The sequence below is a fragment of the Alexandromys fortis genome, unplaced genomic scaffold, assembly GCF_014885135.2.
Source record: "Alexandromys fortis isolate MF-2015 unplaced genomic scaffold, M_Fortis_MF-2015_v1.1 scaffold_2_1_26212458, whole genome shotgun sequence".
Classification (NCBI taxonomy): domain Eukaryota; kingdom Metazoa; phylum Chordata; class Mammalia; order Rodentia; family Cricetidae; genus Alexandromys; species Alexandromys fortis.
The window spans coordinates 21,957,976-21,975,066 of NW_026067930.1; the positions used below are offsets into that span (position 1 = coordinate 21,957,976).

The 17,091-nt window shown below is 39.3% G+C and overlaps 1 long non-coding RNA gene across 1 annotated transcript in view; it reads right to left on the reverse strand.

Annotated features, from left to right (window-relative positions):
- Positions 1 to 7,301: 7,301 nt before the first annotated feature.
- Positions 7,302 to 17,091, reverse strand: part of LOC126503476 (uncharacterized) — a 74,753-nt gene continuing 64,963 nt past the window's right edge. Inside the window, exons 2-4 of the long non-coding RNA XR_007592310.1 lie at positions 14,464 to 14,589; positions 13,195 to 13,364; positions 7,302 to 9,537 (exon numbers count right to left, since the gene is read on the reverse strand). This is a non-coding gene — a long non-coding RNA (uncharacterized lncRNA). The remainder of the gene's footprint in view (positions 9,538 to 13,194; positions 13,365 to 14,463; positions 14,590 to 17,091) is intronic.

Here is a 17,091-nt window from a genome sequence, read left to right on the forward strand (position 1 = left end):
TTTCCATCCATTTGCATGCAAAATTCGAGAAGTCATTGTTTTTTACCGCTGAGTAGTATTCTAATGTGTATATATTCCACACTTTCTTCATCCATTCTTCCATTGAAGGACATCTAGGTTGTTTCCAGGTTCTGGCTATTACAAATAATGCTGCTATGAACATAGTTGAACAAATGCCCCTGTCATATGATCGGGCCTCTCTTGGGTATATTCCCAAGAGTGGCATTGCTGGGTCCAGGGGTAGATTGATCCCGAATTTCCTGAGAAACCGCCACACTGCTTTCCAAAGTGGTTGCACAAGTTTGCATTCCCACCAGCAATGGATGAGGGTACCCCTTTCTCCACAACCTCTCCAGCAAAGGATATCATTGGTGTTTTTGATTTTAGCCATTCTGACAGGTGTAAGATGATATCTCAAAGTTGTTTTGATTTGCATTTCCCTGATCGCTAAGGAGGTTGAGCATATCCTTAAGTGTCTTTTAGCCATTTGAATTTCATCTGTTGAGAATTCTCTGTTCAGGTCAGTGCCCCATTTTTTAATTGGGTTAATTAGCATTTTAACGTCTAGTTTCTTGAGTTCTTTATATATTTTGGAGATCAGACCTTTGTCTGTTGCGGGGGTGGTGAAGATCTTCTCCCAGTCAGTGGGTTGCCTTTTTGTCTTAGTGACAGTGTTTTAATCTTTTATTAATCTTCATGTGAATGGGTGTTTTGTCTGTAGTATGTATACCTTGTGTGTGTAGTGGTGGAGGAGGCCAGAAGAGGGTAGATCCCCTGGGACTAGAGTTTACAGACAGTTGTGGGTCACTACTAGGAATCAAACCAGGGTTCTGCGGATGGACAGCCAGTACTTTTAACCTCTGAACCATCTTTCCTGTTGCTATGTTATTCTTTTTAAATGGCTACTTATTAGTATCAATTTTAAAGAGATTTTAGCATATTCAATACCTTATATATATGAAAAGAAAAATAAAGAGTTGTGTGTCTGAAGTTTGCATGTTATACAAAAGTTTGCTATATTAGACATATAACTTTGACGCATGCAAAGTGACCAGTGAATCTGGTATATAAAATATATATTATACATGCACTATTGGTATAACCAGTGAAGTTCTTTTGCCATTTAATCAATACCATTCAGATGAAAATCTACCATTTGGGTAATCTGTGTGTTTGAAAATCTTGCTTCCACCATTTGCCCTAATGAGAAAGGTACTTTGTTATCATATATATGAGATACACTTGTACAACTCAAAACCAGTCTTTGGCTGTCACTTGCAGTAAACTTGAAAGAAGTCTACGGCCTTGGTGTTTGTCAGTGCTGCAGACCTATTATGTAACTGAGCCATTCAATCTAAAATTTGCTTCAAAAGTAGAAGCGGAATTAATGCACAGATGACTTCTGTGTGGTTTTTCTATGCAATGACTGCCATTGTTACGACTCTTTTAAAAGTTGAATACATTTATATTCTTTTTGTATTACGTAAGCTTCCTAAGATGCAAAGCTAAGGAAACCCTTCAGCAAACAGATGTGAGCTGATAGGTTCCTAATTATATCATGACTATTTTCTTCAAGTAACCATAATTAGAGAGGCCTAACTGTGCATCAAGCAATGCCCATTAGTAATTAAAATGTATTGGACACTGGTCACCTACAGTAGGCCTGAGTTAAAAGCCACTCATTCTATACCTTTTAGTTGCTTTAACTGACCACATGGTTTCATTGGCAGGAACTTCTTGACACCGGCCATTTATACTACTCCCTACTCCCACCTCAGGTATGACATTGGTGTGAGTGAGGAAAGTTATAAAGATTGGAAAATAGATGTTTTGAGAAGGGTAAGTCTGGTGCAGAAAACATCAGATAGGTATGTAACAGAACTCACCCGGATTCTAAATGCAAAGAGTAAAGCTATATCATGTAGCATTGTGGAACCACAAATGGGGCTTAGCATGTATAAGGCCATAGAGTCAAACACACACACACACACACACACACACACACATGCAAATGCATGCATGCACGCACACACACACACACACACGTGCATGCACACAAACACTTTTACTGAAAAAGTAGTTTTGAAGTGTGTTTAATACTTGAAAACTATTTCTATAGAGAACATCATCGGCCACTAAATCATTTTCACTTGACCTTTTCTACCTTTTAAGGTAGAAAATAAGAGGATCACTGAGTGTGTGAAAATGTACTGCTAGCTCTATGGTAGAACTAAAGGAGACGCTAAGAGACCTGCCTGCAGGTAGGGCTGGCAAACTGCAGATAGGACCAAAAAGTCAAGCACAGGGCAAAGTAGAAAAATAATTTTGATAATCAAGTATTCCATGGCTTTAAACATTTTATCTCTCTTCTGTTTGTTACTATTTTCAGCAGGACTTGGCTATGAGTTGGAATATAGTGTTCTGGCTGGAGCTGTGGCTCTGGAAACCAGGCATGCATGCACTTGACAGACTATAAAGACATCAAGTTTTATTTCTGAATTTGGATCTCAGTCAACTGTTTTTAAACACACCTTTTAAATAGGTTTCAATGGCTTTAATTTTTTTGCACAAAATGAACAATAATCTTTATAAAAATCCAGACATGACAAAAGTATGAAATATATAAAGCATTGCAGATTCCACTTTGGATAACTGTCATCTTTAATCCAATTTAATATACGGTTATCTATGTAATTACTTTCTATTGCTCTGACAGACTACCTGAGACAAACAAGAATAGGAAATTCCGGAGTGTTAAAATTGTGGCTATTGTAACTGGAGATTTCCCGACACCCTTAGTGTGCCTCTCTAACTTCTGTGCGTATCTTATGAGTGTCTGATTAATTTTTTAAAAAATAGCCAGACTTGATTTACCTTGAGTGAGTTTCTTTCCATGTATTCATTCTGAGTTTTGATGAGTTTTCACACAGTAATGTAATGGATAATGATTTTTTTTTCAAAAACCATGATTTTTAACTTACTTTTTAAAATGTATTGTCGTAGTTTAGTGAGTAGTGTTTGAATGAACAATGTCTCCCATTGCTTTTCAGATATTTGAACACTTATTTCCCCAGTTACTAACACGGTTGAGGGAAACATTACTCCTTTAAGAAGTGTGGTCTTGCTGAAGAATGTATGTCCCTGGGTCATGGGCTTTGAATGTTTATACCCTTGCTTCACTTCCTTGCGTGATAAAATGTAACCAACCAGCTTCCTGCTCTGGCTGCTGTATTCTTGTAACTCTGGAGTCCTTTTATGGAACAGTAACCCCAAATAAACTCTTCTTTCTCTCAATTGCTTTGGCAGTGGTATTTATCATAGCAACTAAAAATCTAGTAATAAAAATATTGGGAGCAAAATGTGGGCATTGTTATATTATGGGGGAAATGTGGGAGACTTTGGGACATTGGAGTAGGAATGCCATTGGATTTTGCAAGCAGAATTTTATAGGCTATTCTAATAGGAGCTCAGAAAATGGTGGTGACAATAATATGGATGGTAAAGACCCAGCTCATGAGGTCTCTCTCAGGAGGAAGCAAAGAATTGATTAGCAGCTGGGCTAGAGGCCACTCTTGTAGGATTGTGGCAAAGAATTTGGCCAAATTAAAAAGCAATAGACTATTTTTAAACAGATTATTTTAAGACGTAACATTGAGAATGCAAAGGTTTATTACTGATAACTCTTATGCAGTTCTATAATAAAAATAAGTGGGGCAGAAAGGAATACACCATGTACAGTTGGGAGAGAAAATGAGCACCGGGAAGTTTCCTGTTACAGCCAAGGCAGGGACTGAAAAAAGAGACAGTAACTGTTAAGGAGAGTAGCGTCATTAAAGAGAGGCATGTGCTCTGGACTGAGATAGCACAAAACCCTGAGGGCAAGACAATACCCAGCTAGGCTTCCAAGTTTTGAGAGGAGAAATCCTAAGTGGTGGTTTGCTCTTAGAGAAAAAAGAAGTCACTCCAACAAAGAAAAACTAATTAGGTTGAAAAGCTGAGGATGTGCCCAGAGCTGGCAGATGAGCTTGGCAGTGTTGTCCAGGAGCTATTGACACTAGAGGCAGGCATGAAAGATGCAAGAGCAAGGGGAACGGGCATCCTTCCTCTTTTGTTTCAGAGAGTTGCTAAGACCAGCCAGCATGTGGCAGCACCAACATCACTGAGCAGCCATTGAGTGAAGCTGGGAAGGTGAAGCCCATAGTGGGAGAAATCCCAAGATGTAGATGATGCAAAGCCAAGAATATACCAGGTGATGCTAATTCCAAGGGATGAAACCAGCTCAAAAGAAAGGGCTCTGTTGCAGATGGTAAAACTGGACGAACAGAGACCCAGACACAGAATGTGGAGCTACAGGATTTCATATTTGATCCCACTGGTTTTTAATCGTGCTTTGATCCAATATTTCTTCACTATCTCTTTAAGGAAGGAAACGTATATTCTGCAGCCCTTTAAACTATATGTTAGAAATAACATATTTTTTGTTATGTGTTGTTGCTTACTTTTAAAAAGGATAAGAGGAATACCTTTAGTTTCAGAAGAGACTTTGCAGGTTTGCACAATATTGAGACTGTTAAACACTATGGAAAATTTTAAAATTAGACAAAATGCATTTTACATGCTGAGATGACCATGGTGTGGAGCATAGAGGGCTGAACCACCAATGTCCTCCAGAGACTAGTATATTTGAAAACTTGGTCCGCAGTTGGTAATACTGTTTGGGGAGATTATAAATGCTTTAGGAGGCGTTGCCTTACTTGAGGAAATATGTCACTGGAGATGAACTTTGAAAGTCTGTAGCATTACTCCAATTTCACTTTCTCTCCCTCTCTCTCCCTCTCTCCCTCCCTCCCTCTCTCCTTCCTCTCCCACAACCTATATCTCTCTCCCTCCCTCTCCCCTTCTTCCTCTCCTTCTCCCTTTCTCTCTCTCCCTCCCTCCCTCCCTCTCTCCTTCTTCCTCTTCCTTTCCCTCTCTCTCCTTGTGACAGACTGAGATCTACAGCTTATTATTCAGGTTTCTGCTGCCATGCCTTCCTTGTCACTATGGAGCCCCACTCTGGAACACTAATTAAAAATTCCCCCTTCCCTGAGTTGTTTTCAGTTCAAGTTACTTTATCACAATACAAAAAGTAAGAGAATCAGAGAAACTCTGGAGCCAAAGCTGTGTTTGAATCTTTATTACTGTGCCTAAGAGATCCATGTACAATAAAGCCCTGATCTGCAAGCCCCTTGCGGAAGGACAGAGAGTTCCTGCAAGATTGGAGGCTATTATTTATGTAAGATAATGAGCCACGTATTTTTAACTCCCCTAAACAAGTCTGTTTGACCCAACTACTCCACTTGTGGCTGATCACATGCGGGCAGGAGGTTCACGGGCAAGAAACACAACAGGATGTAAATCTGCCCCTGACTGGACCTGATAGGAAATAGGGTAAATTGTGGGTTTTGTCTTTTGAAGGCCCTGCAAGCCATGACGGGGGCATTTTCTGGAAAATCAGAGATGGCCCTGGTCAGAGAGTCCATCAACCTAGCCAGTATTCAATTAAAGTTTGCTTCAAATATAACTTTAAACTGAGGTAGGATTTAACAATACAGTATATTTTGACCCTTAAAACTTAGAGTGGAAAGATAAAGAAAGAAAGCACTAAAGTGTCAGCGAGAGGAGAGTTTGGCAAAGTTGCAGTGATTTCATGGATAATATTGTGTAGTCAGACTTACCTTTGGGCTGCCAATTGGCAAATAAGAACACGGAGAATTATTAATTATTAAAGCTTGTTCCACTAACTCTTACAACTTAATCCATATTTCTATTAATCTATGTTTAACATCATGGCTTTTACCTCTATCCCATTCTGTGTGTCTGACTCTTTCCATGTCTCGATGGCATCTCCTGTGAACCTCGATTATGTCCTCTGCCGCTCTCTGTCAGGAACTCCCACCTATCCCCCCTGACTAGCTATGGGCTATTCAGCTTTTTAATACACCAGTCACAGCAACGCATCTTCACACAGTGTACAAATACACCACAACAATATAGCTGACTTGCATATGTAGTGTTTTTGAATATTAACAGTATTCTCAGTGAAGTACAGGAAAAGAAATCCCTTCCTCGAGAGAAACGTATCCTCAGACCTAAAGAACAAGCCATTTCTTTATTGACTATGCTTCGTTTCCGGTGGCAATGATTGCTTTATGCAAATTTAGGAGGGAATGGTAACAGTAAAATTTGTTTGGTAGCTTCTGCCTGAAAGTGCTCAGAGCACTCCGCACTTGACTTGCTGTGGGTGGCAACATGTGTTTATCTCCAGGCTATGCTGGGGGTTTGAGGACTCTGGTCCAGATGGTGGAGCGTGGAAAGACTCAGCCATGTGCTGCCTATTTCTGCCCTTGGGATGGAAGAGCAGGCAGAGAGCTTGGAATATCAACTTCTTAGCCATGCAGTGGGGCTTTGTTAGCCAAACTTGTTTTACCATGGACTTGTGATTCACACACACAGAGACAACTTTAGGATAAAACTGTCATGTTGGTCAGCTTTCTGAAGCATTCACACAGTTCCTAGGGCAATCAAAGCCAGGAAGGTTTATTTCAGCTCAACTTTGGAGGGTTCAGTACAAGGGCATTTGGACTTGTAACATTTTGGCCTGTGGCAAGGCAAATGCACAGTGAGAATGTACTGAAAGAAGCTGCTCACTCATGATAACTAGGAAGCAAGGAGAACACTGCACACCTAAGAGCTGTCTAGTCCGCATCTCCTTCAAGGGTACAGTCCCAGTGACTATCGCCTCCTTCAAGACCTCACTTCCTTTTCATTTTCTTTTCTCTCCTTTTTTATGTTTTGTTTTGTTTTGTTTTGTTTTTGAGACAGGATTTCTCTGTGTAATAGCCAACTTGTCCTAGAACTTGTAGAGCAAGCTAACCTCAAATTCACAGACATCTGCCTCCTGAGTCGTGGGATTAAAGGTGTGTGCCACCATGCCTGGCTAAAATCTCTCTTCTTAGATTTCAAACACCACAGGCTTACAAGCAAGCTTTTGCCACACGTGCCTTTGGAGACCACAGCATAATCCATAATCCTGTGACTACAATGTAGTCCACCTCAAGATATGCATTAATAAGATATAAGCAGCCAGTTTTATCAGCATTGGTTTGTCATGCCTTAGCTAAAATAACAATGACCAAAGTCTACATCAGGATTACGGTACAGTTATTGACTTGAAATTTCGTTACTCAGTATGTTTTACTTAATACAAAGACGTAACTTTCTTATTTTAAGTAAAGTTTATTAGGAAAGGTTTTTATAAAAAATATATTTAAGCACAGGCTTTAAGGGAAAGAGACAATTGAAGAGAATACTACACACCTAAGTGCAGGAAGTGACCCAAATTCATTTTCCTGAATCTTGCTTCCTGTATAATTATGTCTTTGCATAATTTAGGTAGTCAATGTATCTTAAATTTTGCACGCAAACGGATGGAAGTAGAAAACGCTATCCTGAGTGAGATAACCCAGACCCAAAAATATGAATATGGTATATACTCACTCATTAGCAGATTCTAGCCATAAACAAAAGACATTGAGCCTATAGTTCATGATCCTAGAGAAGCTAAGTAATAAGGTGAACCCAAAGAAAAACATATATAGATTCTCCTGGAAATTGGAAGCAGACAAGATCACCAGGCAAAAGTTGGGAGCATGGGAGTTGGAGGAAGGGGAGAGGGGAAGAGAGAGGAGAGAAGGGGAGGGTTGAGTAGAGCTTGGGGGTGTAGGATTGTTGAAATGGAGGAAGGATGGATATGGGAGCAGGGAAGAAGATATCTTAATTGAGGGAGCCATTTTGGGGTTGGTAAGTGGCTTGGCTCTGGAAGGGTTTCCAGGAGTCCATGGGGATGACCCCAGCTAGGACCCTGGGAAGTAGAGGAAAGGGTACCTGAACTGGCCTTGTCCCTTAGTCAGACTGATGACTATCTTGAATATCACCATGGAGTTAGATACAGAGACTCACATCGGATCACTGGACTGAGCTCTCAAGGTCGAGTTGAAGATGTAAGGAGGAAGAATATGAGCAAGAAAGTCAGGACCACAAGGGGTTGGTTCATCCACTGAGACAGTATGCCTGAGCTAATGGGAGCTCACCAACTCTAGCTGGACTGGGCCTGAACAAGCATGGGATCAAACTGGACCCTCTGAATGTGGCTGACAATTAGGGTGGACTGGGGGGCCAATGGTAGTGGCACTGGGATTTTTCTCCACTGCATGTGCTGGCTTTTTGGCATCCTATTCTCTTTGGATGCATACCTTCCTAGGCCTAGATGTGGCTGGGAGGGCCTTGGACTTTTCACAGGGCAGGGTGCCTTGCCCTCTCTTGGGACTAGAGGGGGTAGGGGTGTGGGGGGAACAGGAGGGAAGTGGGAGGAGGGGAGGAAGTGGAAATTTTGATTGGAACAGAAACAGGGAAGAGGATTGAGGGTTGGGCAGAGGAGAAGTGGGTTGGGGGAACTGAAGGAGGAAGGGAAGCTGGAAAGAAATTTAATTAATAAAAGAAAAAGAATAAGAAAAATTTAGGTAGTCAATGAAATACCATAAGTACAAATTCCATTTTTAACAGTATTTTTAAAAAGGTGCAGAGAAAACTCCACATCACTAAGTTTCATGGTTTCTTATTTCTAAAATAAACTTCTGTTCTTACATACAAGATATAATGGGTTACTTGCATAGTACCTGGCAACTAATAGTTGCTCAACCAATCACTTTCACGGTGACAGATATATTATGATTGTCTCTTTATTTTGTCTGTTCCACGTGATAGTGTATTACTTATTATTTAGAATCTGGCACATTACAGCTGCTTAATGTTTGTTGATTATATAGCTCTGTATAGGTGACAAAAAATGGGATTATGAAAAACTTGAATGGTTTTTATTTTCCTTTATGCTTCCCCTATAGGTGTTTCAGAACTAACCATCCAATACAAGCTTGGTATCCAGGCTCCACAAGTCCTTTCTTTTCATGCACAGCATTACTGGATCTGACTCCACAGTATGCTAGTCTAAGATCCTTTTTCCCCTGCCCGACTCCAACCAAGTGCAGACCTCAAACACTAGATCACATCCCACCTTACCATGCCATCTTCCTGGGTCTCTATTAGTTCTAGTATTGGGTCCTGACGATGTGCAAATAATGGGGAACAAACCACTGAAGACTATTAACTGGAAACAAACTTCATTCCAGACACCACGTGGCAGAAATAATCTAGCTAGCGAGGACCACAGTCAGAATTCAGGCTTCTGACACTGTGACAAGGAGAGGAGATTTCAAACCTCTTCTTATAGTAAAAAACTAAGCACCAGGTAGTGAATCAGAAGAGACTTTGCAGTCTTGAAGTTAGGACTTGGGGAGATCTGAAGAAATTCTGACAATCTTGAGTTTAGGCCTTTCATCAGATGATATTCCAAGATTTGCAACTTTGAATTATGAGATGTTAGTCCAAGATATTTGTGAAAATTGGTGTCTATCTTGAAACAGTTGCCTTCCCTCCTACCTGAAAAGAATGGAGAACAGAGGTTCAAACAGAGCAACTTTTAAAAGTTAACATTTGTTCACAGTAACTGTCAGCTCCAGCATTTCTAGGTGTAAGAGCCCCACGTTGGGTGCCACCTGTAAGAGTCCATTCCTACAAAGTCAGCTAGAATTCCTGGACAGGGGATTTGAGGCCAAAGAAAAGTCGGAAGAAACAGAAGACAGGATAGAATCGGGAGGTCTGTCTGGTCATGCCACAGCAGCCAGACAGCCCTGAGTCTATTTCAGAACTTGCTTATATACAAAAGCAGAACAAAGCACAGCACTGATGGTCAGTCAGTATCTAACCACAAGACCGTTCCTGTCCTTGAGTGAGTGGCCTCCTCTTCAACATGTGCTTGCTGCTTGGAAGCAGCCTCACTTTCTAGCTTGATGTTTTTAAGGTTTGTCATCAGAAGTATACTGTTTACTAGATAGAGTGTTCTTTGCTCATGGATAATACAGAAGTCTCCCATAGCCCTTAAGGTCATTTAAAAAAAAAAAAGTAGAGCAGGCAAGCTTGAACACAAATGACTTCTTTAAGTCAGAAATTTCTCCAAATAGAAACTGGGCACACATGGCTCCCACACCTACGATATGTGTGTACACTGTAAGCATACAGTTTTATATTCCTGGGCTCTTCACTAGAAGTTTACTGCTTTTGATTCATCTGTACTTGAGTTTTGTACATAGTAGTACATATGAATCTATTTTCATTCTTCTACATGTTGATATCCAGGTACACCAGCACCACTTGTTGAAATATGCTTTTGTTTATTTTGTTTTATATTTTAGCTTTTTTCTTAAAAAAATGGATCAAAAAACCTCAACATAAAACCAACCACACTGAACCTCATAGAAGAGAAAATGGAAAGTACACTTGAATACATTGGCACAGGAGACCACTTCCTAAATATAATCTCAGTTGCATAGACACTGAGAGCAACAATTAATAAATGGGAGCTCCTGAAACTGAAAGTTTTTGTAAAGAGAAGGATAAGGTCAACAAAACAAATGGCAGCCTACAGAATCGGAAAAGATCTTCATCAACCCCATATCAGACAGAGGACTGATTTCCAAAATATACAAAGAACTCAAGAAACTTGACATCAAAAGAACAAATAATCCAATTTAAAAATGAGGTACAGGCCTAAACAGAGAACTCTCAACAGAGGAATCTAAAATGGCTGAAAGACACTTAAGGAAATGCTCAACACCCTTAGCCATCAGAGAAATGCAAATCAAAACAACTCTGAGATTCTATCTTACACCTGTACGAATGGCCAAGATCAAAATCACTGATGACAACTTATGCTTGAAAGGTTGTGGGGAAAAGGGAACACTCCTGCATTGCTGATGAGAGTGGAAACTTGTACAACTGCTTTGGAAATCAGTATGGTGATTTCTTAGAAAATTAGGAAACAACCAACCTCAAGACCCAACAATACCACTTTTGAGTTTATACCCAAAGGATGTTCAATCATACCACAAGAACATGTGCTCAACTGTATTTGTAACAACATTATTTGTAATAGCCTGAACCTGGAAATAGCCTTGATGCCCCTCAATTGAAGAATGGATAAGAAATTTTATACAAGGTAGTACTACTCATTTGTAAAGAATAATGACAGGTGGTCTTGTCTATTTTGACATTCCAAGTGGATCTACATATGTTTTTCTTAGGGCTCACCTTGTTACTTAGCTTCTCTAGGATCATGAACTATAGGCTCAATATCCTTTGTTTATGGCTAGTATCCACTGTGTGAGTACATACCATATTCATCTTTTTGGGTCTGGGTTATCTCACTCAGGATGGTGTTTTCTAGTTCCATCCATTTGCATGCAAAGTTCAAGGTGTCATTGTTTTTTACCACTGAGTAGTACTGTAATGTGTAAATGTGCCTCATTTTCCTTACTCGTTCTTCAGTTAAGGGGCACCTAGGTTGTTTCCAGTTTCTGGTTATTAAAAGTAATTCTGAACAAATGTCTTTGTATTATGATTGAGCAGATTTTTGGTATATGCCCAAGAGTGATATCACTGGATCCTGAGGTAGGCTGATTCCCAATTTTCTGAGAAACAGCCATAATGATTTCCAAAGTGGTTATACACATTTGCATTCCTATCAGCAGTAGAGCAGTGTTCCCCTTACTCCACATCCTCTCCAGCATAAGCTATCATTGCTGTTTTTGATCTTAGCCATTCTGACAGGTGTAAGATGATATCTCAGAGTTGTTTTGATTTACATTTCCCTGATGGCTAAGGATGTTGAACATTTCCTAAAGTGTTTTTCATTCATTTGAGATTCTTCTGTTGAGAATTCTCTGTTTAGTTCTGTATCCCATTTTAATTGGGTTATTTATAAATTTAATGTATAATTTCTTGAATTCTTTATATATTTCAGAATATAGGTAAGGGAGAAGGGAGGATAGAAGGGGAAGATGAGGGGAAAGGGGGAGAAGCAAGGAGAACTTGAGGGAATGGGATAGTTGAGGAATGACAGAGATAAGAGCAAGAGAAGAAATATCTTGGTTGAGGAAGCCATTATGGGGTTAGCAAGAAACCTGGTACTAGAGAAATTCTCAGGAATCCACAAAAATGGCCCCAGCTAAGACCCTAAGCAATAGAAGAAAGGGTTCCTGAACTGGCCATGCCCTGTATTCGGACTGATAGATGTCTTAAATATCACCATAGAACCTTCATCTAGCAACTAGTGGAAACAGAGGCAGAGACCAATATCAGAGCACTGGACTAAGCTCCCAAAGTCCAGCTGAAGAGTGGGAGGAATGAGAATATGAGCAAAGAAATCAAGACCGTGATGGGTTCACCCTCTGAAACCATCTATCTAAACTAATGGGACCTAACCAACACCAGCTGGACTGGGAAGGAATAAGCATAGGACCAAACTAGTCCCTCTGAATGTGGCTGACAGTTGCACAGCTGGGGAAGACTGAGGTGCCACCAGCAGAGGCATCAAGATTTATCCCTACTGCTTGTACTGGCTTTTTGGAAACCTATTCTTTTTGTTTGGATACTTTGCTCAGCCTAGACAGGTCTTGAACCTTCCCCAAAACAATATTCCTTACCCTCTCAGAATAGTGGATAAGGGTGGAGTGGGGGAGGAGTTATGTGGAGGAATGGGAGGGAACAGGATTTTGAATTGGTATGTATAATGAAAAAAATAGTTTGTATTCTTTTTTAAAAAAAATTAAATTAAAAAAAGAATAACGACATCTTGAAATTTGTGGGTAAATGAGTGGATCTAGAAAAAAAAAAAACATACTAAGTGAGGCAACCCAGACCCAGAAAGACAAATTTAATATGTACTCACTAATAAGTGGCTTTTAGAAATAAAGCAAAGAAAAACCAGCTTACAAACCACAACCCCAGAGAACCTAGACAACAAAAAGACCCTAAGAGAGACATACATGGATCTAAATAGGAAGGAGAAAAAAAAAAACAAGATCCCCTGAGTAAATTGGGAGCACAGAGGTTATGAAAGAGGGTAGAAGGGAAGAGGAAAGGAAGGGAGGAGAGCAAAGAAAAATGTATAGCGCAAAAAAAACATTTAAAAATTGATATAAATAAAAAGTTTATTGATTTTTAATTCTCATTCCTTTTTAATATCTATGCAACACTCACCTTTCACTTGATGAATTAACTTATGTTGGCATTGTTGCTGTTGTTGTTTGGTGGTGGTGCTGTGACCTCAAATGCTTCTGAACAGTTTTAAAGCAGGAACTGGCTTTCTTATCATCTTCCACCCATCTTAAGATACACTGTTCTTTATTTTTTAACATCTCTGAAATAGACTATGTGTTTTACAATCAATGGCAATTCAAATATATCAGAGGATGAATTACAGAGCATTCTTGTTGAGTATATATAATTTGCTTCTGTCAGAAAATGTCAGTCTAAAATTCCTGTCAATTAAATGTATCGCATATGTTAAGGACACAGAGGTCATTGAGCACAAACTTCAAGTGTTTCGTAGGCATGCTTTCCCTCTCTCACGCGTTGTGAAACGGAGACATGACTTCTACCGCCCTTCTCTGCTTATATCATATTCACCTAGTTTCTTATACTTATCTCAACTTAGTAGGGTCTCCTATTTATTGATTCCCTTCATATTGGTCATTCTTTTACTTAGTTACAAATAAAATAATAATAACCCTGGTTATGACAAGTCGTGTCATACCAGTAAAGCTATGGTGTGGTTGAATGTGTGCAGGCACATGTGATGGACTACTTGGTTACTAGCTAGTGGTGGTGTTTTAGAAGGTTTAGAACCTTTAGGTGGTAAAGGCTTGTTGGAGGAAGTATGTCACATGGGTAGCCTTGAGGGTGGATAGCTTAACCACTTTCCTTTTCCCTTTCTGCTTCCACACTGTGAATGGAATGTGATAAGCTGGCTTCATGCTCCTAATTTTCCCTGCCATTACGCACTATATCTTGCCTCAAATGTCAATTACACAATGTTGTATATATGATTAAAATATGTGACATAAATTACATCTAGATGTTATTTTCCTCCTTATTACCAGTCTATCTCTGTGTCAAATTCATTTGCTTTTATAATTTAATTATCTAGATTATTAGGCAATAAGATAAAGTTGCTGTAAAATAACAAAGATTATTTTTCATTGCTCACTCCCAAACATATACTTGATTTCTTTGGCCTTTGGATCAAGATATAACACTTAACTTCTTTAACTCTGAGTGTAAATATTTGCACAAGGGGATGATGGTCATATAGTTCAAGGGGTATGTTGAGAACAATTTAGAAAAAATTCACCTAGCTGTAGAGACAATATAATGTTTAATGAATGCCTATTTTGTTCAAATAACAAATACAAATGCCCCATGCTTAGCAAGATACCTGCATCAATCTATACACTTGCTGTAGCTTACCTGTTAGTGCTGCTTCTCCTCCTCCTCCTCCTCCTCCTCCACCTCCTCCTCCTCCACCTCCTCCTCCTTCCTCTCTTTCTCCTCCTCGTCAGAATGGGGGTATAATAAACCTGATTTTCTCAGGCTCTTGTGAGAATTAAATGGAATTATAAATACTTAGTCATTAGGATGTCTATGGATTATTCCTACCACAACTTTATGAAATCATTCCTATTGCTATCCCCAATTTTATAGACCATATTTGGGGTATGAATGCTACATACAGCTTGAGTTCTATTAGCACCAACTCCAACTCAGATCTGTCTAATCGATTAGTGTCTTGAGTGTTCCTTCACTTACCACCTGCCAGTAGGAAGTAAATGAATATCTTTCTATTTTAAAAAGCTTTTGCCATTCCACTTGGATCCTAAGTATGTGTATTCTCTGTCAAATATGAGCATAAAATGGGGTATTAAAAGTGACACAGAGTCATGTATCTGGGCGGGAAACTGGTGATGTTAGAAACACGGCTGCAGTTTAAAGTGAGAACATATGGCATGGTATGAATGGGAACTTTGCACGTAAAGAAAATGCGCAAGTGCTGGAGGGAAATGTGAACTGGGGACTTTTATTTTTCACGAGTTTCTATGAGATGTCTGATCAGAAAGCCTTTCATTGTCATCTCTCTGGCTGGCCACGTCAATTTGGGCAATTGCTGCATTTGTCTGTTGAAAATGTCTTTCATATTTTCAGACCCGATAAAAGTTTAGCAGACCCTTTTCAGGAAATGGTGCTTTTCGAACATGATTGAACGGCTCCTTTATCTGTCTAGTATCTTCTAAGAACACCAAAAGGGAATCGTTGCCAAGAAATGTCTTGTCAATCATATCTATGCATACGCATAATAATGGAGTCATTAGTACCCCCTTAGACTGGATCTGCACCGGGAAGCATTGGTATGTAATTACCACATTGTCTGATTTCTTGAGCTTTAGGATCAGCATACAATCTATAAAATTTCCATTATTTTATACTAATGGCTTCTGCTATCTTCTTATAGACAAAAATAACACATATTTGAAGATTTAATGGTTTTACTTTTACATTTATTTCTTATAAAATTCTTTAGAGATCTCAAATATACGAATGTAGTTTCACAGCATTTTTGGGCATCTTGTATATAAAAATTATTACTGATCACCAAATAATGTTATATTGGTATACTAATGGAACATTGTGAAATCACATATTCATCATTATATTCATTTACTTAGTCACTTCTTAGCACATTTCGATTGAGTAACTATGATGTCTGCCTTCTGATGGTAAGATTCAGTCTTTCACCAGAGTAGTCAACAAGGAAATATTTGCAAACAAATACTCTGCAAAGTTAAAACATGAGGAGTCAGGTGACATCAGTCACTTCCTACACCTGCTGACCACCATTAGATGCTATTCCACAAAATGCTACACAAGGGAAACCTACAGTTTACTGTCCTGAAAGGATCTGCTCTGGGAAAACTGACCAGCAAATGGCCAAGCAGCACAGGGAGTGTTAGAGAACTCATCTTATGTCATTCTGATGGGAATGGATTAAGGAGGCACTCTGAAAATCCTGGCCTGACCTGCAGTTTCTGACAGGTTTTATAGGCTGAATAACACTGAATTCTTTTCATATGTGCAACCTGCAGATGGGCTCTGTATTTCACAGCCATAGAGGGTTAGGCTGGTCCACCGATGCAGAACTTACTGGGGCAGTTGCTATGGTACACATGTTATAAAAGATAGCTTTCACAAGTGTGAGTCTTCCCAAGATAGGAGGAAAGAGTGTTCAGCTGAAGCAAGCAAGAATACAAGAACAGAATTCAGTATATTTTATCTAATTGTATTGACAGGAAAAATTTAAGTTATTTTAAGATTTTTGCAATGCAAGACAGTAGTTTGATTATGTTGGGTGCATTTTAAAAGGCAATAAGTGTATGACATATGAAGCACAATTGATAAAAACTCAGAGAGGGAAACTGGGGTTCAACCTGAAGACCGGAAAAGCAAAACAACCAGCCACTGGCTCTTACCTTGACCTCAGTTCGAAATGGCAATCCTGCCTCCAGGAATCTCAGAATGAGACTGTGTTTGAGAGCTATTTCCTCCCATTTTATAATACTCTCTAGCTCCAGGATTAAAGGTGTACATCACTGGGATTAAAGGCATACAACGCCCAGTTTCTATGGCAACTGGTGTGGCTACTAGGATTAAAGGTGTATGTTACCACTGACTGACTGTCCGGCTGACCAGTGGGGCTGTTTTACCCTCCCAATTCTCAGGCAAGCTTTATTTATTAAAATACAATTGAAATGCTACTGCAGACATATTTCTTTCTCTCCTTTAAAATAATGTGAGACTCTGAACTGTCACATAAAAAAAGGTACAATTAGTTCAGAAATCACTGCTGAATTTAAGGATAATCAGAGAAGAAATCCTAGGAATAAAATATTTTGTCTACAAAAATATATGCTCTACTATGTTCATAGCAGCATTGTTTGTAATAGCCAGAACTTGGAAACAACCTAGATGCCCTTCAATTGAAGAATGGATGAAGAAAGTATGGAATATATACATATTAGAGTACTACTCAGCAGTAAAAAACAA